This window comes from Rhyacophila brunnea, unplaced genomic scaffold (assembly GCF_057557595.1).
Source record: "Rhyacophila brunnea isolate RB1 unplaced genomic scaffold, BYU_Rbru_1.0 scaffold_21, whole genome shotgun sequence".
Taxonomy (NCBI): domain Eukaryota; kingdom Metazoa; phylum Arthropoda; class Insecta; order Trichoptera; family Rhyacophilidae; genus Rhyacophila; species Rhyacophila brunnea.
In genome coordinates, this window is record NW_028232871.1 from 24,798,049 (window position 1) to 24,824,097 (window position 26,049).

At 34.9% G+C, this 26,049-nt stretch overlaps 1 non-coding gene across 1 annotated transcript; it reads right to left on the reverse strand.

The window, feature by feature from the left end:
* Positions 1 to 22,428: 22,428 nt before the first annotated feature.
* Positions 22,429 to 22,501, reverse strand: TRNAV-UAC (transfer RNA valine (anticodon UAC)). The gene has a single exon. It is a non-coding gene; the product is annotated as a tRNA-Val (tRNA).
* Positions 22,502 to 26,049: the final 3,548 nt, after the last annotated feature.

Consider the following 26,049-nt stretch of genomic DNA (forward strand, 5'->3'; position numbering starts at 1 on the left):
TGCTCACGCCTGCAAAGGTTTCTAAATGAGTACAACCATCTTCTTCTTCTATTCGTATTCGTTCCTATACCATTAATCCGATTGCAATGAAACTTTGGTGAGTTGTTGTGCGCATGCCCACGAAGATTTCTGAATTAGAAAATCATCTTCTTCTTCTATTCGTGTGCGTTCCTATACTATTCATCCGATTGCGATGAAACTTTTGTCAGTTGTTGTGCGCACACCTGCAAAGGTTTCTAAATTAGTATTATATAAAATACAAAGTTTGTTGTTTGTTTGTTCCATCCAATTTTGATTTTTTTTTACTACATATTAATAACATTAATAACGTTTTCATATCTTGGATTTTAATTTAGTGTTCTTTTGTTCGACCTTTACTCCCATTAGAATTATTTTCATATTGCCATATTGTATTACACAGATATTTTAATATTAAGAAAATAATTACCTCTTATTATTTTTTAAATATCTAAGATAAATATAACCACGAAGCGACCCTGTGCGAAGCCGGTACTCCAGCTAGTATATTATATAAATCGAGTAGTATTGCCCACAGTAGCCGAGCGCATTACGCATCGGCTTATAAAGTCGTTAAGTCCCAGGTTCGAATTCCGTGTCTGGTAAATACATATACTGTTTTTTAAAGTGTGTTTAGAGTCAGAGTATGGACATCAGTGGCGAAGGGTGGAGGTAGGTTGTTAAGATTCGCCATAAATACTACACACTAAGCTTTGTCAGTCATACGTATTTGTTTTAATTGAACTAAGACTACACTTTACAGATGATGTTGGTTAGTTTTTAAAATTCAATTAAATCCTGACTAAACCGAACGATAATAGTGTAGGTGTCCTATGGGCGATCCGACAAAAATGGTGCACATTTTTCCAGTCATACTTATTTGCTTTCGTTGAATTAAGAATATATTATATTACAGTGATGGCATTGGTTAGTTTTTTTTCAAATCCATTAAGCCCTACCTAAACCAAATCATAATCGATAAAAAATATTCTTTTATCTATAAAATATCAAAAATTGATGATATTTTATACATAAACGATTTTTGTTACTATTATCTTCTTTGGTTTGAATTAGGCAGGGTTTAATTGAATTTTAAAAGCTAACAAACACTTTCTACGCATTGTTGTCCTAAATCAATGAAAACATATACGTTTGACTGACAAAGTTTAGTGTGCACTATTTATATCGGATCTTAACCTTCTACCCCCGCCCTTTGCCACTGATGGACCTAATAGGTTAAGTAAGTGGCTACATCTATTTCTCGTAAAAAAAATCTCTTAATAAAACATTCCACCCTGTGGAGGCCTAAATGATCTTCTTCGGATCTGACATTTAGCCAAGATTAAATATTCTTATATTTTTAGCATTGATTGCAACAAGCCGCGAGGCCTAATTGCAATAGTGTAGTGAAACAGTACCTAGTGAAACAATCACCAACAACCAGTTTTGCCAAAATCAGATAGTTACATAAATACATATATAGTGACTTCATCGGGAATCGAACCCCGTGCCCCCCGCAAGAAAAGTGAGCGCTTTACACACTGAACTACGAGGTCCGTACATTTTTGTTATAGTTATGCCAGTCATCGCCAGACACTACAAACGTTGTAAAAATGAGGTTCACGAAAAATTTAGTTTTGTATTTGACATATTATCATATATTTATAATAGTATATAATATATTTCATAACGTGTACTTGGACTTCTAAATAAATGATATCGAAGTTTTTTGATTTACTTAATGTTTTTTTTAGAACATTTGCAATTGATTACAATTTCAATTTTGTTAGTGTTTCTTTTATTCTAAATTATGTAAGTATATAATCATTTATTTATTGAACTGGCGTTTACGTGTTAGATCTCCATTGTAATTGTTTTAAAACAGAGTTATTTTTGTTAATTTTACTTAAATTAACAAAATATTTTGTTTCAAAACGAGAATGGCTTCTTCAACGAGCCCAAAACGTTGCTGAAAGAAGGTAGAAGAACACGCGATGAAAATCCAAAAATCTATTACGATAACTTACAACCGTGAAAGTCTAAACATTATATTGTTTCAAAACCATTATATTATAATAAAATTATTTCAAGTAGGTTTAATATTTCATCATTGTTTTTAATTGCAATAATATATCAAGGCTTTGTTACCCCTCAGATAGTTCCACCCTTAGACATTGCCTTTCTACCTTTACTTCGTGAAACGTCAACATTTGTCACAAATAATAAAATATACCTAGGTAATAATATTATATTGCATTATTCACTATTCACTATTCTCTATTGACAAGTGACAGGCGAGAAATATCTCTCAAGTTTGATAGTTTTCCGACAACGCTTTCGGTCTAGTAAATCTTGTCAATAAAATCTATTTGAACTTTGTTTTATGTTCGAAATACATATTATCATTTTATTCGACCTTTCAAAGCTTGTAACGCTCCGGCGTTTGAGTGCCAAAAGCTGTATTTTATAATATAATAACTCTAAACAGAATTTCGCATTTTAGGCTCATAAAGTTTATGTCAAGATTATGACTTATTCATTGTGAAATTACTATGCTTCTTTTGCCATATCCGCCCCTTAACTGGAGCATATGGACACCACGCGGCGCCTCCAAGAATCCCTGTCGCTCGCCAGTCTTCTTGCTTTGTTCCAGGTCAAACCAGCATCCCGTAGCTCCGCCGTATACACTCTGTAGATTGTATTTAGCGGCCTTCCAGGACGCCGGAATCCGGTCGGCTTGAAGAACAGGCAAGCCAAGTTGAAGTTCTCTTCTGCCATCCGCAGCACGTGGCCGAGCCAGGTCCAACGTCGCCTCTTCACTTTCAGCATGATGAGAGGCTGCTTGGTGCGTTCTCTTATCTCCTCGTTGCTCCTAAAGTCATACCACCGCACACCCAGTATTCGTCGCAAACATATGTTTTCGAAGCTCAGTATACGGCTGCTCTGAGCCTTCGTAAGGTGCCATGATTCGCTACCGTAAAGCAGCACCGTCAGAATGCAAGCGTCGAATAGGCGGCATTTGGTTTTGATCGAGTACCATCGTGAGTCCCAGACATTCCGCATCGAGTTGAATGTTGCTCCAGCCATTCCCATTCGGATAGCGAGAGCATCTGCAAAATGCCATCTCCCGTGATGTGTACCCCCAGGTACTTGAAGCTGTTGACGCTCTCGATGTTTTGTCCGTCGCTAATCAGAGGGAAATCTGGATCAGGACAGGTGCTATTACACAAGACATTGGTTTTCTTCGCGTTGATTTTCAAACCAACGCGAGAGGAGTTGTTATGCAACCTGTCGATTGTCTCTTGAATGCCCTCGATTAAGTTGTCGAATAGGACAGCGTCATCGGCGTATTCTAGGTCGCATAGCTTCACCGTGGGGGTAACAGGTATGCCTCGGTCGGGTGGTATTGACTTCCGTACTATGAAGTCAAAGAGAATGATGAAGAGAAACGGTGCAAGGACACAACCCTGTCTGACTCCGGTCGTGACCCCGAACCATTCCGTGACAGTGTCTCCAATTCTGACACAGCATTCGCTATTCTCGTGCAGGCTTTTGATTATGGCAATGATCTTGGGAGGGATCCCGTATGCTCCCAGTATCGTCCAGAGGGAGGGGCGGTGCGGACTGTCAAAAACCTTCTCATAATCTACAAAGCAGCAGGCCATCGGACTGTTCAGCTCATGGCTCTGCTGGAGAAGACATCGAAGGTTGTGGATTTGGTCTGCACACGCTCGACCAGGTAGAAACCCGGCTTGGTTTTTCCTGAGGACATGCATTATTGGGTCCCTTATCCTCATCAAGAGGATGTTTGCCAAAATCTTTCCCGGAACACTGAGTGGCGTAATGCCTCGGTAATTGTCGCAGCTTAGAGGGTCACCTTTTTTGTGAAGTGTGATGATTTTACCGTTCATCCAGTCCCTTGGACAGCGCTCTTCTTCCCACACTTTTGTCATCAAATGAAACATAGGGTGCAGGATTGCGCTCAGGCTGTACTTGAGGAATTCAGGATGAATCCCGTCTCCCCCCGGTGCCTTTCCGTTCTTGAGCCTTTTCACAGCCGATTTTATCTCGGTGTGCGTGGGCGGGCAATCGGAAATGTCGGTCGCTCGAGGAATGTCCAAAAGTAAAGCTTCCGCAGATATGTCAAAGGGATCCAAAGGGGGTGGGCCAGTGACGCCCCTTGACAAAATGCCGCCCCTAGACAGCGCCAAAATACCGTCGCATTTTTTATACAGTATTTTTTATCGTCCTTTCATGACTAAGATACCTAAGAAATGTGTTGTATACATACATTACTAACAAAATATATACCACTAAATCTAATTTAACTGGCATCTCTGCTTCAATAGACAATATTGTGAGTCCACGGTTTCAGATACATTTAAAAATACACTTGACAACTTCCAAAACTCGCAAGTGACTGGCAAAAATATTTGGATGAATTTTAAGGCAAGTATGCACCGCACCTACCTTTAATTCAAAAATTTGCACGTGTCATTGCTGATCGTTAATGACGTAACCTCCAAAGAAAATGGAAGTAAACTAGACACCGCGAGCCCGACAAAAATACAGTCCTGTTAAACCTTGTATGTTCAATAATATCTACATTTTGTTTCCAAGCAGTGAGCTGTTTTTTTAATGGAAAGATATTTCCGTTATTATTTAGTTTAGATAGCTATTTCTAGATAAGTATACCTCATGATTCTCTTTGATTTGCCGCCCTTCGAGTAACTGCCGCCCACAGGCAACGCTCAATCTGCCTACCCCCACGGGACATCACTGGGGTGAACGGTTCAGCACTCCGCAGAAATGATTCTTCCAAATCTTCTTGACACATTCTGCGTCAGACTCTATTGCTCCATTGGGACCACGAATGGCTCCGGGAGTCGGTGGTTGCCTGCCTCAGACTTCACAAGTGATTCGGAAGAGTTTCCTGGTGTCATTTCTGCTTGCTGCCTCCTCTGCCGCTTCAACTTGCCGGTTCATAAAATTGCGCTTGTCCAACCGCACGGATCGTTTGACTACCCTGTCTTGGGTTTGGTAGTCAGTCCGGCGGTCCTCGGTTCGGTCGGGTTCTGTCTCCTCGTCTCTCAGGGCTTTCAGCCTGGCTCGTTTTCCAATTTCAGCCCACGTTTCGTCAGACATCCACTTTGGCTGCTCACTCCTTCTGGTACCAAGGACGGTACGGGCGGACGACACAATCGCACTCTTTATGAGGCTCCAGTCCGCCTCAATGAGGTCGGATTCAGATGTGTGCCGCTCGTAGATACGATCTACACTATCTCGTACAGCTGTTTTGAAGTCGATCCGAATTCTGCGGCGTCGGAGCTTCTCAATGTCAATTTGTTCGCGCTTTGGAGGCCTCGCCTGGCGACTGAGTTTTACTCGGACGTTTCCAATGAGTAACTCATGATCGCTATGGATATCGGCGCCTCTGTAAGTACGCACGTCGAAAAGTTCCTTTCGGTGCTTCAAACTGTACAAGAAGTGGTCAATCTGCGTCCTAGTGCGTCCAATAGGAGACGTCCACGTATATTTGTGAATATATTTGTGGGGGAAAACAGTGCTTCCGATGGCGAGCTCGTTCAGAGTGGCAAACTCTACGAGCCTCTCACCATTATCGTTGGGGTCACCGAGGCCGTGTCGTCCCATCACCGTAGGGCCAAGCACCGAGTCTGCTCCTACTCTCGCATTATAATCCCCCATTACAATCACGCGGTCTCTTCGGGGGATGGCGGAGACTGCCGCGTGGAGAGAATCGTAGAAGGCATCCTTTATCTGCGCGTCGGCATCCTTAGTGGGGGCGTAGCACTGACAGACGGTCAAGGAGCTATCTGGCGTCTTGATGGAAGCACGTATCAGTCTCTCCGAGATTGGTTCCCATTTCACGAGGCAACGGGCCGCTCTATTTGACATCAATACTGCCACTCCCTGGCAATGATATTGCTCCTGACCTGAGTAGACAATACAGTAACCCTCAATCAACTTTCTCCCGGATCCTTTCCAGCGCACTTCGCTCAACCCTAGGATGTCCACACCGTAGGTGTGCATGATGCGTGTGGCGTGCAGGTCCTTTCCGGGGGTACGCAGGGTGCGAACATTATATGTCCCAATGCGCATACTCGAGTTGTTAGAGAGGATTACTCTACCTGTTTCATAGTCCATTTCCATGCAAGGTCGTCGTTTTACAGAGCCGGTTGTCGTCCGAGGCTGCTGTGTAGGTGTTTTGTTAATCTGTTTCGTTTAAGGAGGCAAGGTAATTAGCCCAGCGCTCCCGAGGCCTGAGCCACGAGGGCCCTGAGGGTCAGCTCGACCGGGTTTTTCTATCGGGGATTTCCTTCCCTTAGCCAGAAGGCCAGTTTTATGGCGCCGGTCACTCGCCCTTCACCCCCTGCTGTTAGCTACAGCTTACGTTGCATTGCCCGGAGGTCGTCGCGGGGAGGCCAGCAGATGGGACTTGCTGGCAGTTTGGCATTTCCCAACTTTTGCTATGAACACATCTACTGGCGTCAATGTGTCCACTTGGGGCCGACCAGCCGTTGACCACCGAAATTACTATGCAATGCATGTAAAATTACAAGAACTATATTTTGTATATCTATATTATAAATAAGAAAGTATATTCTGTTTACGTGTGTGATAGGTGTAATATCTGAAACTCAGATTCAGAATTTCGAAAATTAGCAATTACAGTACTGGTTATGTACTTTATATTCACCTTGTGAATGTATACATGACAATAGTATTATAATTAATTATGATGTGCTCCGAATTATGGATTACTTATCTATTGAGTGAAATATTTTTTTGACCATGGCTGATCTTAATAATATGATAATTTGGGCCATTATCAGTTGTTTATGCCTGAGAATGTCTCAGGAGCAGTTACCTTCTAGAGTCTAGACTGAGGTCACCACGCACTCAAGTGTGCTTTGACGATGTTAAGTTAAGATTACATAATATGATAGAGAAGATAACGGTAATCATGAATATTAAAATATAAATCAAACGCTAATATAAAATTGCCAAACGATCTAAGGGAAGAGATAGATCTCCACTTTTTCAGTATGACACTAGAATTTTTTTAAAGCAACAAAATTGGCCTCTGTTGCCACCAGATCGATGGGTCCAACAACTGGTTGGGTGGACTTGAGCAGCCTTTTCCTTTCTTTGCACATTTCAGGGCATTTCTAAAGGATATGGTTTGCACCCTCTACTTCATCGGGGGTTATCGAAGATGCTGATGTAGCACGATATAAAGATTATCTTGTTTTGAAGGTTGCGTCGGGTGTACGAGATATAGTATATTCGGGACACAGTTGAGTAATACACGGTGTTGGTATTTTTATGGTTGTACATTGAATTAATAAATTTAGTATAAACACGGCACTAATAAAGGACCATCACATTGGTGTTATGCTGAGTAGGAAGGTTTACATTATAATTTGAATTTAGGTGGAATGTTCCGCGGAGTTGCCCGCGTAAATTGACTACATTGTTGAAAGGCCAAAATGAAACTGTTTTTATCGACTGTCATTTCTTGTTCGTATTATTGTATATGCTATATAAAGGGAATGGGACGACTGGCCTCCGGACAATTGGACGCCGCACTGTCGTAGACAAGTGTAGACGAGGTATTTTAATCAGTTTCTATCTACTACTTAATAGTTTGAATTCATTTTACTCTTAACATAATGTATTCTTTATCGCGGATTGAGAATTACCATGCCTAAGGCTTTATATAAAATAAAAAAAAACTCTTTTTTCGTTGGAACTTAAACATATGCAGGATGAAATCATTGCGTACGTCTGCATATTTACAGTCTCACCAACTATTAAATCATAATATAATCATCGAAATATAAATAATAATATTGAATATTTTTTTAAGGTACCTATAAGTACCTATCGTCTATTTATTTTCAAATTCCGTGGCGTCCAGTTGTCCGCTGCCAAATCGTCCTAGACCCTATATAAATGAGCATAGACAATAACATAGGTTATAACATAACAATAACATAGGTCAGATGTAGAGTTGAGTAAACCTCTACAACTTCTCCACCAAATGGTCATGTTGGTCGGGTACCAAGTCCAAACTCATAGATTTTGCCAGCGAAGTCATGGTCAAAAATTGTACGACTATGCAGTCGGCAATGTACCTAAATTGAGTGTTATGTAGTACAAGCATAACTAAGTAAGTAGTATAATTTATTTGCGGGATTATGGCGTATGCTTAAATGCAGGTTTTCGTTCATAGCATAGAAATATTATTAATCTGTTAACGTATCAATCTAAATATTGATATTATATATATTATATTGTGTATCCTGGTAAATAATTAGCGAAATAATATACTGTTTTAAAACGAATACTTTGATCGTGTTCACGAAACCTATTTCCGATGTAGGTATGTAGGATACATATTAATATGTGTGCGTATTGCTCTTCAAACAAATCGCTAACCGTTCGAGCGGCGAGATTGCGTTGCATAAAAATGCAAATGGCGAAGAAATAAATACACAGGCGGCAATTTAAAAAATAAAATGGCGCCGTGACACACTTATTAAATCACTGGAAAAATATATTTATAGTCCGTATTGAGAAGTCAATCTTTTGGAACTCTGTGTTATATCATGTAAAAAGATATGAGATTTTGATGTACGTACCTACCTCAATCATACATATTATATAGGTACTAGCGACAAACGAAGATAGCAGCGAATCAGCTTGAAGAGGCCTTGATTTAGCAGTGGATTGATTCAGTCTTATGATGATTACGATACATTGGATTATATATATGTATATTTAAAAAATATATACATATATTAAAAGGTTACTTCTAAGAATTAAATTTGTCAGTTTGACATTACTTTTCGCGTATTTGTCATTTACGCGAAGACAGTTTTATTTTACAACGTTTTTATTTGTAACGTATTCTTATTTGTCCGGTGGTTCTTTGTCCGGTATAAATGTTGCAATCGATTTTTAACTAACTTCCCGATTAGCTAGACATTTGAAACTTTTAGAATATATCAGAACACGATGCCAATGCATTTTTTTAATACGTTTAGCCATCTTTAAGTAGAATTGAATTCATTTTCAGTTAATTCTGTTGTGTATGAAAAATCATGTCGACACCATTATTGGTTGCTAGGGGTCTGGGGTCCTAGCAACTAAATTATTAATATCTACGTGCGTTACTATGGAAATCAATATGACATTTCAGTATTATTTCTATCAAGTACATTTTTTTTTTGATATTTTAAGCTAGTCAAGTCAAGTTTATATGATTCAACAGAAAATTTTAAAACGTTGTATATAAAAAGTTATTTTTATCTTCAGCATGAAGTTAGTCAAATTTAATACTAATAACCAGAGGGTTGGAGAGAACCCCTTTTTGAGTTGCTCCGCTCCGGGACCTAATACTTCCTCCAGCTCCGCTCCAGGGTCTACTCCGCTCCGGGTAAAAAGTAACTATATTTATACAAATATCTAAATAATTAGTTTTTAAGTACGGTTTATTATTCGGCCTTTTCATTATTAATTATATTTAACAAAATACCCTCAGAAAATTGTCTTTCATTATCTCTTCCGTCAAAAAGGTCAGGTTATTTATTACTCGGCAGTGTTACCATATTTAAAATAATTTCAATGTTGCAAAGTGTTGAATTTTTGGACGAAAATTTAGAAATATAACCTAAAAAAAGCATCTGGAGCAGTAGAGCACTTTAAATTTTCGGTGCTCCTGGTAAAACCCCATTGCTCCACTGGCCCGTGTTCTTGCTCCGAGCTCCGCTCTAACGCTCTACAAACAACTATTTCTCGTAAATGGTTTTTCAATCTACCATTCTGTGATTAATTTATTTTAAAATCATGAATTATTAAGAACGTCAAGAAAAGTTAGCCCAACAAATATAAATATGTAGGTACCTAGGTGCTTGATTATCCTTATTACTAAATATTGCTAATTTTACAATTTTATTTTCTGGTAAACATGCATAACGCCCACAGTGGCCGCGCGGCTTAAGCGTTAAGGACTATAACGCCGTGGGTCTCAGGTTCGAATCGTGGGTCTGGCGAGTACACATATTGTTTTTCAATTTGTGTGAGTCGGGGTATGGACCTAATAGGTTGAGCAAGTGGCTGACATCCATTTCTCGTAAAAAAACAAAATCTGTTAATACAAAACTCTACTCTGTGTAGGCCCATATGATCCTATTAGGATCGGACATGGTCGAAAAAAAACATGCACTTTTTACAGAAGTAGATAATATTAATAAACTGACTAAATATTTAATATATAAATTATTTGATTAGTTCATTATAATTACCTATAATTAATTGTATTAGTAATAATTAAAATAAATTAGTAATGAAAAATAATATAATATGCTAGATAATAAAATTTCACCAGCCTGTTATAACGAGATCCCAACAGCCTAGTTCGATATTTGAAAATGTTGTTTTGAAAAAAATATTATATTGTTTATTGGGTCCAATTGTGTCGTTAAGGGAACAATTTAGCTCTGACAGATAAGATGAAATTTCAATACAAATCAGAATAGATTTTCGTAGTTATTAGTGGGGAAACATATTTTTTTCCGTAACAGTGTCCCGATTTCAAATTGAAATAGTTTTCTAAAGTAAAATTATAATTTGTGAAAGTATTAAACAACAAATTTTGTTGCTACACTATTTATGTGTGAATTGTCATACATAAACAAAATGGTACTCACTTATATATTTGTTTATTACTATTGAAATAATGGGTAGTTATGACAAATATGTATTGATTATTACCTTAATATGACAGTATCCTATACGGATATGAAGTAGTCTTTAAAATAGTTTCATTATATGAACAAAATCGAAGAGATTTTAATGAATTTTTGGTTCACACTCTCCAATCTTGCCGTTCTGGTTACAATTAATTTTAGATTCATAATATAAATTCATTCATTCATTTCAACCATGTTCAATCCCAATAGGATCATAAAGGCCTCCACACGATGTTACAATAAGTGCTAATATGTCGATTCTTTCCTACCCTAGTTAGCTGTTGTTGCGGCCGAAAGCAGTCTTGTGTATAGAATAGATGCGATGGGCCTTCACAGAGTGGGGTTTGTATTAAGAGATTATGTTTTTACGAGAAATGGATGTCAGCCACTTCTCCAACCTAGTAGGTCCATACTCTGACGCATACACAAATTGAAAAAACAATATGTGTACTTGCCAGACCCATTGGAACCTAGGACCCGCGAACGGTATAGGCCGAGGTTAAGGATATACTTCAGTTGAGGCATGGTCTAAAAAGATCGTGGCTAGGCGATGCGCTGATTGTGCAAATGACGCGTGCCGAACGAAATATAATTTGTCATAAAAATCCAACATGCGTACATTTAATATTATGTTTATTGTTACATTACTAATAATAATAGTATATTCATTGACATGTTTTCTTTTTTCAGTACATACGTAAAGCTTTTTAGTCATCTTTACATCACGATTTAAGAATATTTTCATCCGACGCCATGACAAAACAAATCGACGTGCATCGGCTGTTGGTCTCCGATTGGCGACTAGTGAGAAATTTCGTCGCACCTACTGTTGAAAATTATTTTCCGTTTCACTGAAGTACGCTCTTATGCCGCGCGGCCGTCGTGGGTGTAATATAAATAGGTACTTGCTAACATATTACATACATTAGAATTGATTAGAAAGTAAAATATTATGGTTTTTGATCTACGGAATTACCGATAATTATAAATAAATTTACCGGTATTCCGGTTATGAATTTTACCGGTAAACCGATTTACCGAAAACCGATATTGCAAAAACTAAGAGAAATGGGTTTCCTGAAATTATGTGGGGCGTGGGAATCTGGATAATAATATCGAATCGTAAATATCACAAAGTTACAAAAATGCACAAAACAACTTTCTAACAATAAACCGTATAGTAAAACTTACAAAGTTTAGTACCTATTCAATAATTCATACATCTATTTTCTGTATAATCTACTATTCGACCGTATTCGAATTGTAGATTCATGTATAGATTTCACAGAAACACGCTAAACAATATAAATAATCGTGTTATTAATACATTACAAAGAAAGAAAATTTTACGTATATTTCTGATTGTTTGTTTAGAACTCTAAAACAATCAGCCACGCGTCAAGAGTTATTTCAGTCCGGTATGATTATTTCCAGTACATATTGATGATTAATTTAAGATATTTTTTTGTGTATGCGGATTACTTAAAATAGGAGGTATGGTAAAACTCACACATCTCATAACAAACAAGGCTACCGCCTAACTTGAAGGTATAATTATAATCGATTTGACTACGGAAAGAATTCGTGATTATAATTCATCAGCCTGTATCTATCCACTGCTGGATGAAGGCCTCTTCAAGCTGCTTCCACTTCTCTCGGTCCTGTGCATTGCGTTGCCACGTACTTAACGGACGTTTTGTAATTCTTCGATACCACTGGATGACTAGATTTGTCCAACGATTATCTCTTCTTCGAGCTATGTGTCCAGCCCACCTCTATTTAAGGCTTTTAATAAACTCTATTACATCGCAAACCCTTGTCTGCTTCCTTATCCACTCATTCCTCTTTTTGTCCTTTCGCGTTATGCCCAGCATGCACCTCTCCATACTACGTTATGCCACTCTAAGTTTCTGGATCTCTCTTTTACTTAGGGTCCATGTTTCACACGCAAATGTGATCACGGGAAGCACACACTGGTTGAACACTTTGCCCTTTAGGCACGGTAGAAGGTCACTTTTGAAGACATTATTCAGGCGGCCAAAAGCACTCCAGCCTAGCTTTACTCTGCGAACAATTTCATCGAATATATATCCATCTATAGACACTTGTTGTCCCAGATAGATGTAGCTTTTCACCTGTTCAAGCTGAGTGTCATTGATGAGGATCTCTTTTTGGCCCGCAAAACATTATACATCATGCCTAGTTTCGCATTATTGATGACTTATTAACTTTAATACAAACGTTGAATGTTTTAACATTATGTGAATTAAAAATATTGAAAAGCGATCATCCTTTTTGTTTCTTCAGATTCTAATGTCCAGAATTATTCAAAGAAAATATATATGTTGATGTCTTAAAATTGTCATACGCACAGAAACGTGAACACGAACTGCGAAAGTAGATAGTTTGTTGAAAGACATCTTTGAGAGGATAATTCTGATTCCAATACACATGCCTGTGAATGAGGAGTACGTGTGGAGAATCAGGTGTATATTTTCAATTTAGGTCAACCGACAGAGAATAATAATTACAATGAGAATAAAATAAAATAAAATAATATATTGTGATGATCCCAATAACAGGATGACATAAAAGCAACATAAATGAAATTAAATTAGATTAAAATATTAAAAACCGTTATAAAGTACAGTAAAAACGAAACAATGATGCGGTTCGTCGATTGTATATGTACGTATAGGTACGAATACGTGGCCATCGGCTGCCAGGCATTTATCACGGGTCCCCATACGCACGCACACTATCGACCGACCACATTATAGTTTCGTTTTTACTGTAAGTACTTATATATTGGAGAGTTATTGAAAATGTCTTAAAAAGAAAAAGTTGTAATGTTACGAAAAATAGAAAAAACAACTGAAAAACATATAAAAAAAATATTATGTAAAATATAGCCTGATAAGTGATTTAGAGCAGGGTTTCTCAAACTTTTCCTGCGATAGAACACTTTGCAAATCCTGAAATTTTAACGTGACACCTTGTTATTTTGTAGGATAGGTAAATAATACATCATTTTTTTTTTTTTTAAAACCGCACACCTAGGGTCCTAGAGTTGTATATCTTCTCGATACTTATCAGTCACAATATTAGAAAGTTGAATTTTTTCATATGTTTCTGGACTTTGACTTCGTTGCAGTATAATAAAAAAAATCCTGCTTTATATACTCGTATTATAGTACATGAAAGTATAACAATAATACTGCTTGTTTCGACACACTGGGGTACTCTTCTGATAAATTCGCTCTACACCTATTTATGTTCCATGGAACATAGTTTGAGAAACTCTGATTTAGACAATGATAAAGCAATTTTTAAAATACCTATGAACTATAACTATAAACTATGATTTTTTTAATCGTTTTGTCACCTTCTAAAGAATTTATCAAACTACATGTAAATGATTAAAAAAATCATCAAATACGATATATTAAAAAGAATCGAACCACTAAAAATGGTTTAGTGTACGGTAAAGCTATGAGTAACAAGCAGTACACCGGTGTATAGAAGTCCTACACCCTGATACTATATGAGAGAATGATAATTAATATAATATGTAACTATTATAATCCTGTCATGGTTTCGTTTAACTATTTTTTTTTTGTGATTATGATACCATCATTTAAACACCATAAAACCAAATAGGTACTCGGTACGATATAATTTGGAGATCAATAAATATTTTTTACACCTAATAGCAAAATTCATCATCGTAAAGTTTATCTCTCTCGTCTCCAGCTTTGTCAAACAGAAAGAGAGAGTGCGCGAAAATTTTCATGAAGATGCTTACAGTATATTTAAGGGCCATCTGCGGTGGGAACATTTTATGGGCATAAAAATGACTGGATATGTCCCTGGTATAATTGTAATGAATCGTATCCATTTTAATTGTTAACGTTATTATATAAAGTGTACCTACTGTATATTATATTAAACTATTATTTATTCAAAGAATAATTTACAAGATTTAAAAATGTAACATTATAATATTATTGAACATACAAAATTTGAAAATGCTTACCTAAAAATCTTGTTTTTTATTCGTTGAATAAAAAAATGTTTATTAAATTATTACCAAGTGCAAGTAAGTACATTATAAAAAAAATTGGAAAGATAAACAAAACATTGTACAATTTAAAAAGCATCGCCGCCAACATATAAGGCTGATATTATCATTATTATTGATACACTGTTAAAAACCATATTTTATTTCGAACATGTATGATACAATTTTCGATGTATTTTTATATTCCGATTCGCATGGAAAACATTATTCCTGCATTGATAGTGATGTTCTTGGTCTAATCTAGGCTTATGTATTATTCACGTGCAGTGACAAATACGTGACAAACATGCAGAGTCATAACTCATATTTTGCAATTTTGTCATTTTTGAGTTAACTATACCAAGTGATTATAAAGCCATTAATCTACTTATATAAAAGAAAAAAATGTCACTTTAACCATGTGAAAATCATTGAAAAGTTTACTGTTGGTGTCATAACTTACATTTTTCAATAAATAATGTGAGTTCTGTTATCAATGCCTTTTTAAGCAATCAGGAAGATCTATTTCTCATGGTGTGATGTTTGTATGCAGCCTTAGGAGTATTAATATATATATATTTTAAAGTAATGTAAATCGACTCACTGACTCATTAATATTCAAGGGGGTTCTTTAATTATAAAAAACAGTGCTCTTGTGGCTTTTTGCGATTATCTCAAAACTCTATTTTTGAAATGTGTGAGTTATGACTCTAGGGCAACTCGTTTGTTTGTTTGTTGTGTATGTTTTATTCCATGCAAGAAGTGTAAAAATAATATAACAAAAAAATGGATCTATATACTTAATAAGATAGGTTCAAATTTAGATTACATAAAATAAGCTTATTTTACTTTATTCATTATTCATAATCTAAGTTGCTTTACCAAATCCCCCAGTTTATATATTGGCGAAAATGGCTCATCAAAATATTGTAATCAGTAAAGCTGGCGCCAATAGCTTTTTTATATACCAAGAAGCTTTTACACTCAATTTATATTATTTTTACGTCTCTGTGGCCAAGGGAAGCGACAATTTTACCGTCTTACTTTCAAATCATCCGATTTCGATTGAGTATTGGAGAGATGATATTAATATCATCATTAGTCACTTTCAATCGGCGATTCTTCTTCTTTCCTCCCTTTCTTCACACCCGTCGCGTCTAATATTTGCATGACATCAATCAATCTGAAGACATTGAATTGTTAACCACAATAATAATATTAACTGTGGTTATTGTATTTCATTTGAGAATTTTATTGGAACTTTTATAAATCAAGCCAGTGTTTATCAAACTGCGAGCCGCGAGAGGTTCCAGGTGAGCCACTAAAGAAAAAAAATCTGTGAATCTACCCGTATTTTGCATCACTTGATTATCTAATTAACGAGTTGGCATTTTTGATTTCGGTTTAAAAGTCAATATTCTTGATACATTTATTGAATTTCTGTTCTATTCGAAGCATCGTATCTTTGCGAATTAGGTATCTTCTCAGGGCTCGTAGAAATTAAAATTTAAAAAAAAACAAGAATGGATACAGATACTAGATGAAAATTGTGTCGTAGGTAGATAAAATTTACATTTTATTTTTAGTGTTTGGAAACATAGAATAACTTTAATACGTTGAGCAGGAGGCCAACATTCATTTCTCGTAAAAACAAAAATTGGTTAATGAATTTTCCTTTTTATGGAGGTCTATAAATATGAAACTGTTAGGATCAAATATTTTGATATAATATACCTACTCGTAATGCAGTTTAATAAATCCTTCCAAGCAAAGATTTTTTTTTAATAAATCATAGCTTACGAATACATTTATATTAAATTTAGCACCGATAAAAACCCATTTTATTTACACCAAATCGAGGTTCACTATGAACCCTATACATATTGTATACATAAATTACCATGCTCAATCCTAAAAAGATCATAATATGGGCCTCCACAGGTTGGAGTTTAAATTAACAGATTTTTGTTTTCACGATTAATGAATGTTAACCTATTACGTTCATACTCTGACTTCAAACAATCGTTTAAAAAAAACAAACAAAGATGTTAATATGCCAGACCCGGTATTCAAACCTGAGTCACACGATATTATAAGCCGACATCTTACCGTTTAACTATCGTGAGCGCCATTCCTATTAAAACTAAAGAAAAATAATACAAATTTGGTAGAATTTCCATAGATTCAAAATAAAATATGCCGATAAATAACGCACTTGCAACTATTCATAACGAGTCAGTAAAGTGATGAGATAGTAACGGTGGCATATTTGCGGAAAAATAAGCGCATCCAACAGTTGTTGATCGCGCAGTTTTACTCGAAGGGTTATGCTAAAAGGCACTGATTATAAATAACCATAGAAATGGAACGGCTGGATCTCTAGAGGGCTTAAGGTTCTACCGATGTCTCTCTTCATGATTTGAAATGAAAATGAAAATAATAAAATGAAGATAATGAAAATAGCAAGATACCGGTGGATACATTACATTTCAATAGAATCAGTTTTTTTATTCATTTTATAATAAGTATATTTTACTTTCCTATTTTATGCGGGCAAAGTTGAGAACGATTGATTGTTAAAAACTACATAATACAATATAGTTCCAAGCGCTTTCACACTACTTGTTATTATAAATATATTTTAGGCATATATACTACAATTATATACCTAACTAAAATTAGCGTTTTTTAATAAAATTTAAAAATGTTCAATATTATTCTTCAGCAATCTCAATCAAAAATACTTTGGCTTAGTAACTCCTGTAATTTATTCAGTTTACACTCCGTAATGATTGTCCTATTTTAAGCTCTCTCCGCAAACTTTGTCAGCGGGAGCTTTGTAAGCTCAATATGCTGTCAGTCATTTTACGCTTTTCCTGCTGGATTCTTTTAAAGTCTTCTGCTTCCGGTAAGGAACTTTTCCTTCCACCTGATTATGTTCTCTCCGAATACCACCTTTTATCGCTTCTTTCATGTTTTTGTAATATCTATCGTCATTCTTCCAAAAATATACATAGGTACTTACCCACCCCATCCCCATCCCCATTGCGCTAATTTCATACTACTTTTCACTGACTCGTCAATCACCTTTTTTACCAAGGCAACAGACAGTTAAAATTGTTATTCAACACGCAAACACTTAAAACTTTATCAGTATTAAAAAACATACACTTATTTTAATCTCAAATACCCCACATTTTTGCATCCACTGTGGACTACCTAATAGCAAAACATCCGTCTCTGAATTCGCGGATCGCAGGTTTGTACCCCGAGTCTGGCAAATTTATATACCTATTATTTTTATCTTTATTTAATGTATATTTGAATTATTCAAGAATTAAGAAGAATGACTGCCTAATATTCAACGTAGCTTGGTTTACACAGGTTTTAATCAAATTTTAAAAACTAACGAACACCATCTGTAATATATATTGTTAATTCAACGACAACAAATAAGTATGACTAAAAAACTGTGCAAGTATTTTTGTCGGATGGTTCAATAGTAGTGGCGAGGGATGGGGGGGGGTAGGCTGTTAAGATTTGACATAGTGTACACTAATTTTTGTTAGTCATACTTATTTTGTTTTCATTAAACTAAGAATATAATTTACAAAATGGTGCTGGTTAGTTTTTAAAATTCAATTAAACCGTGCCTAAACCAAACCATAATAGTTTAGGTATGCTTTGGGCGATTCGACAAAAATAGTGCACAGTTTTTCAGTCATACTTATTTGTTTTCGTTTAATTAAGAATACATACAATTACAGATGGTGTTAGTTATAGTTATTAAAATTCATTAAGCCATGCCTAAACCAAACCATAATCGATAAAAAATATTTTTTTTATCTTTAAAATATTTAAAATGATGTATGGTTTAATTTTATAATTTTTGATATTTTGACTATGATTATTATCTACGATGGCTTCGATTATAGGCAGAATTTAATTTAATTTTAAAAACTAACAAAAGCTGTTTACACATTGTAATCGTAGTTCAGGGTAAAAAATACGTTTGACTGACAATGTTTATCGTGCACTATTTATATCGGATCTTAACAGCCTATCTCTACCATTCGCCACTGGCTGGCTCATAGCATACCTAAACTATTATGGTTTGGTTTAGGCACGGTTTTACAATTTGTATTCTTAGTTAAATGAAAACAATTACGTACAACTGACAAAGTTTAGTGTGCGTTATTCATGTCGGATCATAACAGCCTACATCTACCCCTCGTCACTGGAGTATATAATATAATACTCGCTGTCTTTTGTTTATGAAATATATTATATGTACAAGAATTCGAATTATAGATTATTGAAAATCTTTATTACCAATTCAAAAAAAGGACACTTTGGGAGAGATTTCGGTTTTATCAAAGATATAAAAATAACGTATCATGACACGTGTGTTCGATGTGATAAAATCAATTGCCGAGATCCTTTGAAATCTTATTAGGTACTGAATTAATACGCACTATGCGTCGTCACTAAGTAATCAAAAAATCTAATTTCACGTGTTCATAACACATCCTTCTCGATTCAACAAAGGGATGGCAATATAAACATTATTATCCCACGAGCTTTCTTGTAAAGTTTGTCTTGTTTGATTCTACCTATCGTATTATGTTATCGTATACTATATTCGTAAGAAAATAAGACGTAACCCATTTCCGGTTTTTCTTCCATTTCTTACTTAGCTGAAAAACATTGTGTAATATAATCATTAAGTATATATTATAATATTATAATACAATAATTTGGATAATCCATGACAGGCACAATTTCTCTTTAGAGTTAATTTAACTGTATTAACACTAATTAAAATTAATCTATAGTAATATATTAGATTTTCAGAGGAAATATTATAACACTAGGGCAGAAAGGGCATGGCGAGGATGAGAAATTTTACATCCCCCTTTTTTGAGGGGGTTACAAGGCATGCCCCACGCATTAAAAAGGAGAGACGCTCACCAAGTTACTTACTTATCACCATCATCAGCCGGGGTCGATCCATTGTCGGACGGAAGACTCCCCTACCTCTCTCCACTCTTCTCGGTCCCTAATTCTTTACTGCCACTTATATCCACCGAACTTTATGACCTCGTCTATTCAACGCATTTTTTGGACGTCCCTGTGGGCGTTTAGTGCCTCTTGTGTACCACTATATGACAGCATTTGACCAGCGGCTGTCCACTCGCCGAACGACAAAATCCAGCACGTTGCCATATCATATTCTTAGCCGACCACTATCACATTGCGTACACGTGACCGATTCCTTGTACATTGTTTTATTTAGTGATCTTTATGCGTTATATCCAACATGCACCTCTCCATGCCACGTTGTGCTACTCGTAATTTTTGGATTTCTATTATATTATGAGTCCATTTTTCACATGCGTACGTGAGAACTGGTAGCACACATGGGTTGAACACTTACGTTCAAGACACAATGGGTGGTCATTTTTGAAGATACTATTCACACAGTTACTTACTGTTTATTGAAACTCAACTCATTATAATACAGTTAAGTATGTCGCAAAATAGTGAAATGTTTGCCGTATTATAGAATTATTTGTTGTGGGGTAAAATTTGTATGTATGTTGACATTACAGAAGTTAAATATGCGATAGCGCCATCTGAATTTAACTATTGTATTTATTTTATTATTTTGTTAGGAATTCAGATTTAATTTGTATCACCATCACGTCACGTGACCTCAGCTTCGTCTATTAACATGTATGCAATATGGTAGGCTCGAAAGGCGAAGCCTTAAACCTTTGCGCATAATATTATTGTCTATGACTGCAGATTTGCCAAATAATAATTTATATGGGATTCAATTTTTAAATTTCAACATTTAAAACTAAATTTTAGGAAAGTATATACATAATCGCTCAATTTTATATTGTAAGTGAGCTATTGAAATTTAATATATTTAGTGTGTTGTTATTATTAGTATGAAATCAGTGGTAATATCGTTATCTTCTTATTTCCTGTGAGTATTGATACATGACAAGTGTGCTCTTTTTCTCTGTTATCCACAGTCTACAGCCTACCTCTTTCCAAAAGTCACTCTTCGCTACTGCCATGTGGTGTCAATTATACCTATGTTGTAACTGAGGAGCACAAAGAAGAAGAGATATGTTCTAAAGTGACAGACATAATATTATTATTGAACAAAATATACAATTATCTACATAATATAGGTACTAATATTGAACCATCAAAGTTATCACAAAGAAGTGAGATATGTTGCGGACAAACTAATATTCATTTGAGATATTATTACAAGTATCAAGGTAGAATACCACCGAAAACAATAAAACTTAGTGTTTGTGAAGTCAAAACATATTGGTAAAGTCAAACAAAACATTTTCTGTAATACTATGTACACGAAAAATTTTGTTTGTGCTCCTAAATAAATATACAGAACGTTTTTCCAGCGATACAATTCAGAAAAATAATATTGATGTTTGAAATTTATCTCACCCTACACGATTTGATAATGTTTGTTGCTCTTACACAAGGAAATGAAAATGTTTACTGTTTACGTATAAAATTAAGGTTCTTCTTTTATAAAAAGTGTAATTAATTTTCAGTGAATTATTAAAATGACTTTTACGTGGAAGATATTATTATAACTCCGTTATAACGGTGTCGATACAGACAGCTATTATTAAAGCATTCTTATGAGAGGTTTGTAGCCCAAAACACCTGCCAACGCCATAATCAATCATTGGCAAGGTAAAACAACAATATACAAAATATAATATGTTGATAACGTAATTAATAAACATAATATAAAAATCATTTTTCATTGTTAGCTATAAAAATGAACAGTATCAAGAAATAGCGACGTCAAACACCAACTCAAGTTGTGTTATCAGCAACGTACCGATTGAACGTGTGACCCACTATAAATATTATGGGTCAATGAGAAATGGGACCAGTCTCAGGAAATAAAAGCTAGAGTTGAGATTTTTGCCTAATTAGCAATCGAGACTTTACACTAGATCTGAGATTGCGTGTGGTGTATTAATTGTCATTTTCTCTCAATCCTTTTTTATAGTATCAAGGTATGGACGCTAAACGGAGAGATGTGACTATATAGACGCTTCCTCAAAATTCCTTGGACTAACCGGATGACAAGTGTTTATGTTCTCAATCGAATGTGAAAGGACTGAGAAGTTCGGCCACATTATGAGAGGAAAAAAGTACAGCATTCCTTAACTTGTCCTCCAAAAAAAGATCAACGGGAAGTGTAGCAGAGGACGACGCTGCATTTTTCCGTGATTGGTACGAGTGCGGATCCATCGAACAATTCCGGATAGCAGATTATAAAGCAAAGATTGATGTCATGATGGCCGACCTTCGTTACGGGATGGCACGATAAGAAAATAAATATTTTATAGTAAGTTTTAAGTAAAAATTAACATCAAAATAATATTAATTTTTGTTATTCCATTATGTTTCCTATACTAAATGGTTATATCTCACAATATACTTAACGCAATAATAAATCAGAGTATTTCTGATTAATATATTATTTTGAATTAATAAAGTGCAAAAAACTGGTTCCGGCCGGGATCGAACCGGCGACCTTCTGCGTGTAAAGCAGACGTGATAACCGCTACACTACGGAACCGATGCGAAATCGAACAAAATTGTCTCATATATATGCAAGTCACTGAATAATGTTATACTTACTTGCTAATTTAGAAAGTATAATTACTATTATTCAAGTTCAGAGTCAGCTAACTTACTAAAGAAACTGTACTTATATTTTTTTTACTGCATAATAAGATTAATAGGTACTAAATGTTATTATTATATAATTACTCCAAAAATATCTTATATAGGTACCTACTTAAATGGTATTATTAACCAGTGTTTCCCAACCTTTTTACACCTGCGGACCGGTAAAAATTGGATAAATATTTCAGGACTGTTAAAAGAGAAAAAAACTATTATTAAAATAGTATTTTGTTTATTAGTTTTTAAAACTTATATTAAAACAGATATATATATATATACATAACGTATATAATAGTCTGATTGCGAATACAATTACATGAAGATTCTATTAATTGAAATATGTAATCAGAAACCGATTAGAAAATAAATTGTTAATAATAGTATATGCTAATATTTGAGATGGGATTGGGACAACTGGGCGACAGGACAATTAGGCGCCGCACTGTCGAATGAAATAAATATACGTTAGTTACGATTTTATACAGAAAGTAAATGAGGAATTTTAAACAGTTTCTATCCACTTATAAGTAGTAATAATTATTTTGCTATTAACAAAAGTGTTTTTTATTGGAGATTGAGAATTATCATGCCTGAGGCTTTATATACAAATAGCTCTTATTGTCGGAACTTAGTCATTATATGCACAATTATATCATTATTTACGTGTGCATATTTAAATTGTCACCAAGTATTAAATAATAATATAATAATTTAAATATAAATAATATTATTAAATATATTTAAAAGAACCTACAATTATTCACGAACGTATATTTATTCTATTTTCTAAATTCATTCGTTTGCATGACGCCTAGTTGTCCCGGCGCCGAATCGTCCTAGACTATTTGAGAACGTTTTTTTTTTTTTTTTAAATAATACGTAATTTTCTGCTTCACCTTAGCTAAAGTAGTTGGTAACCATGGCTTCTGTGTTGTTTCGGAGAGACAGTTTATCCGTTTCTTTTTTGTACTGAGTACCTAGTCGAAATTGTGGACGATATTTTTATAGGTTTGTAACTAAACATATTGTGCATTTTATATCTGGATACCAAAAATGTTTTCCATGAAGAGGTAACCTTTTTTGAATTAGGAATTGCTTAGATTTTTTGGGAGATGCATTTTAAAATGGGGGAAAGTATTTGCGGCACCGGTCCACGGACCAGCGGTTGGCAAATACTAACGATAAAAATCAAATAACTAAAAATTTACTGTGAAATATTAATGAATAGATATTGTATTGACATAAACAAATACAATACAATATTATGTAGTACTTATTCTTAATTACGTTTATAAGAAATAAAAATTACAATTATTATAAGTAATAAAATCAGAATCAGTTTCAGTAAATTCAATAAAGTACGATGAGTTAATAGTGTCATTTCTGTGTTTGTGTTTTTGTAAAAGCATTTATAGTGGGAAAACATCTTCTTGGCTACGTGTTAAAACTGTGAACTAACATGCTCCGCCCATTTTTAACCGCAATTCCATTATAAACTAACAAGCTCCTCCCATTTAGTCGCCAACAGCGCTTCCTTACGTAGCCAAGAAGATGTTTTCGAACAGTAACTATTATTTTAGTACGAAACTAAATACAATTAACCTAAGTAATTTAGTTATACATTTTGATAGTTTTACAATGATAAGAAAATCCGTCTAGTAAAATCAATAATCATCTTCTAATGCAGGGGAGGGCAAACTGCGGCCCGCCGGGTATTTTTTTGCGGCCCGCCATCATTAATAATTGTACTTCTGATTACGAATAACTTTTTTTATAATTTTTTAAAAAATATTGACAATAGATGAAAATTTTGAAGAATTTGTTATTTCGTAAACGTATTATCTCAGTACGTCTTCCTTGCGTCTCGTCTCACACTATGTAACCACTATTTTCTACGTTGAACATCGATTTCAGTAGATATTGATAGTGTACCGACAAAGCTACAACTTGAGATTATTGATCTGCAGTGTGACACTGATTTAAGAGAATTGCATCGTTGCGAAGAAATCTCCAAATTTTACAATGCCTTTAATTCAGACAAATTCGACCAACTTAAAGATTATGCAAGAAAAATTTTCGTTATTTTTGGATCAATTTATATATGTGAACAAACATTTTCGATCATGAACCTCAATAAAAATTCTATACGATCAAATATCGCCGATGCCCATTTACAAGCAGTTTTGAGAATATCAACTACAAAATTAACACATGAATTTAAAAAAATAAACAACAATTTCATTCTTCTCATTATTTTTTTTTGAAATGTTTATTTTTCGTGATAATAAATAGTGTATATCTAAAAATGGTATTTTACTTGCGGCCCGCCGGTCATTCTGAATTCTTGAATTTGGCCCTCCATCCAAAAAGTTTGCCCTCCCCTGTTCTAATGTATGCACATGATTTTAATCATTGACACCATAAAGGGGGGGGGCTAACAGGGCTCTACCATGGGGACCCAGCATGGTAGGTTGACCAGTTAAGTGAGATAAACACACACACCACAAATTTGCTCTAATAGTAAAATAGTTATCTGCGGCGCTATTTGACTAGTAGAATTTTATTTTATAAATATTTTTAGTGTGTTTCCTGCCTAATAAAAATGACTATTTATCCAAAACGACGAAGGGCCGCATCTTTATTAGCTATCACACAAGGGTGTTCGCGATCAGTGCCTCATATTATAATGAGTGAGGACAAAAATTCAAGTGGATTTATTTTAAAATACCAAAAATCGCTAACAATACACGGAATATCCTTTATTTTACACTGAACCCTGGAGTTCTGCGGAATACTATTTGGTAAACACTGCTGTTTAAAACTGCCCTTAACCTTAGCGATCAGTTGGGGGGGCTCGCCAAACATCGTGGTCTAGGGATCCGCTTCAGGATGTGGGCTTAATATTAATTATCTATCAACTTTACAGTACATTATATAATGTAACTACAATATAATCATTTATGGACACAAATAAAATATTAAATACATACTAGCTACCCGGAACTTCTCCCAATGGGAATAAATCTGGTGTCATGAGAGATTTGATATTTGGTAGTGATAAATTAAATTAGTTCAGTGGAAATTTTAGTTTTAATATTATACATGAAAGTGGAATAATACATAACTATAATATTAAAAAATTACAAGATAAAAATAACTTTTTATATACAACGTTTTTAAATTTTCTGTTGAATCATATAAACTTGACTGGCTTAAACGATCAAAAAAATTTGTACTTGATAGAAATAATACTGAAATGTCATTTTGACATGTCATATATATTTCCATAGTAACGCACGTATATATTAATAATTTGGTTGCTAGGACCCCAGACCCATAGCAACCAATAATGGTGTCGAAATAACTTTTCATACAAAACAGAATTAACTGAAAATGAATTCAATTCTACTTAAAGATGGCTAAAAGTAATAAAAAATG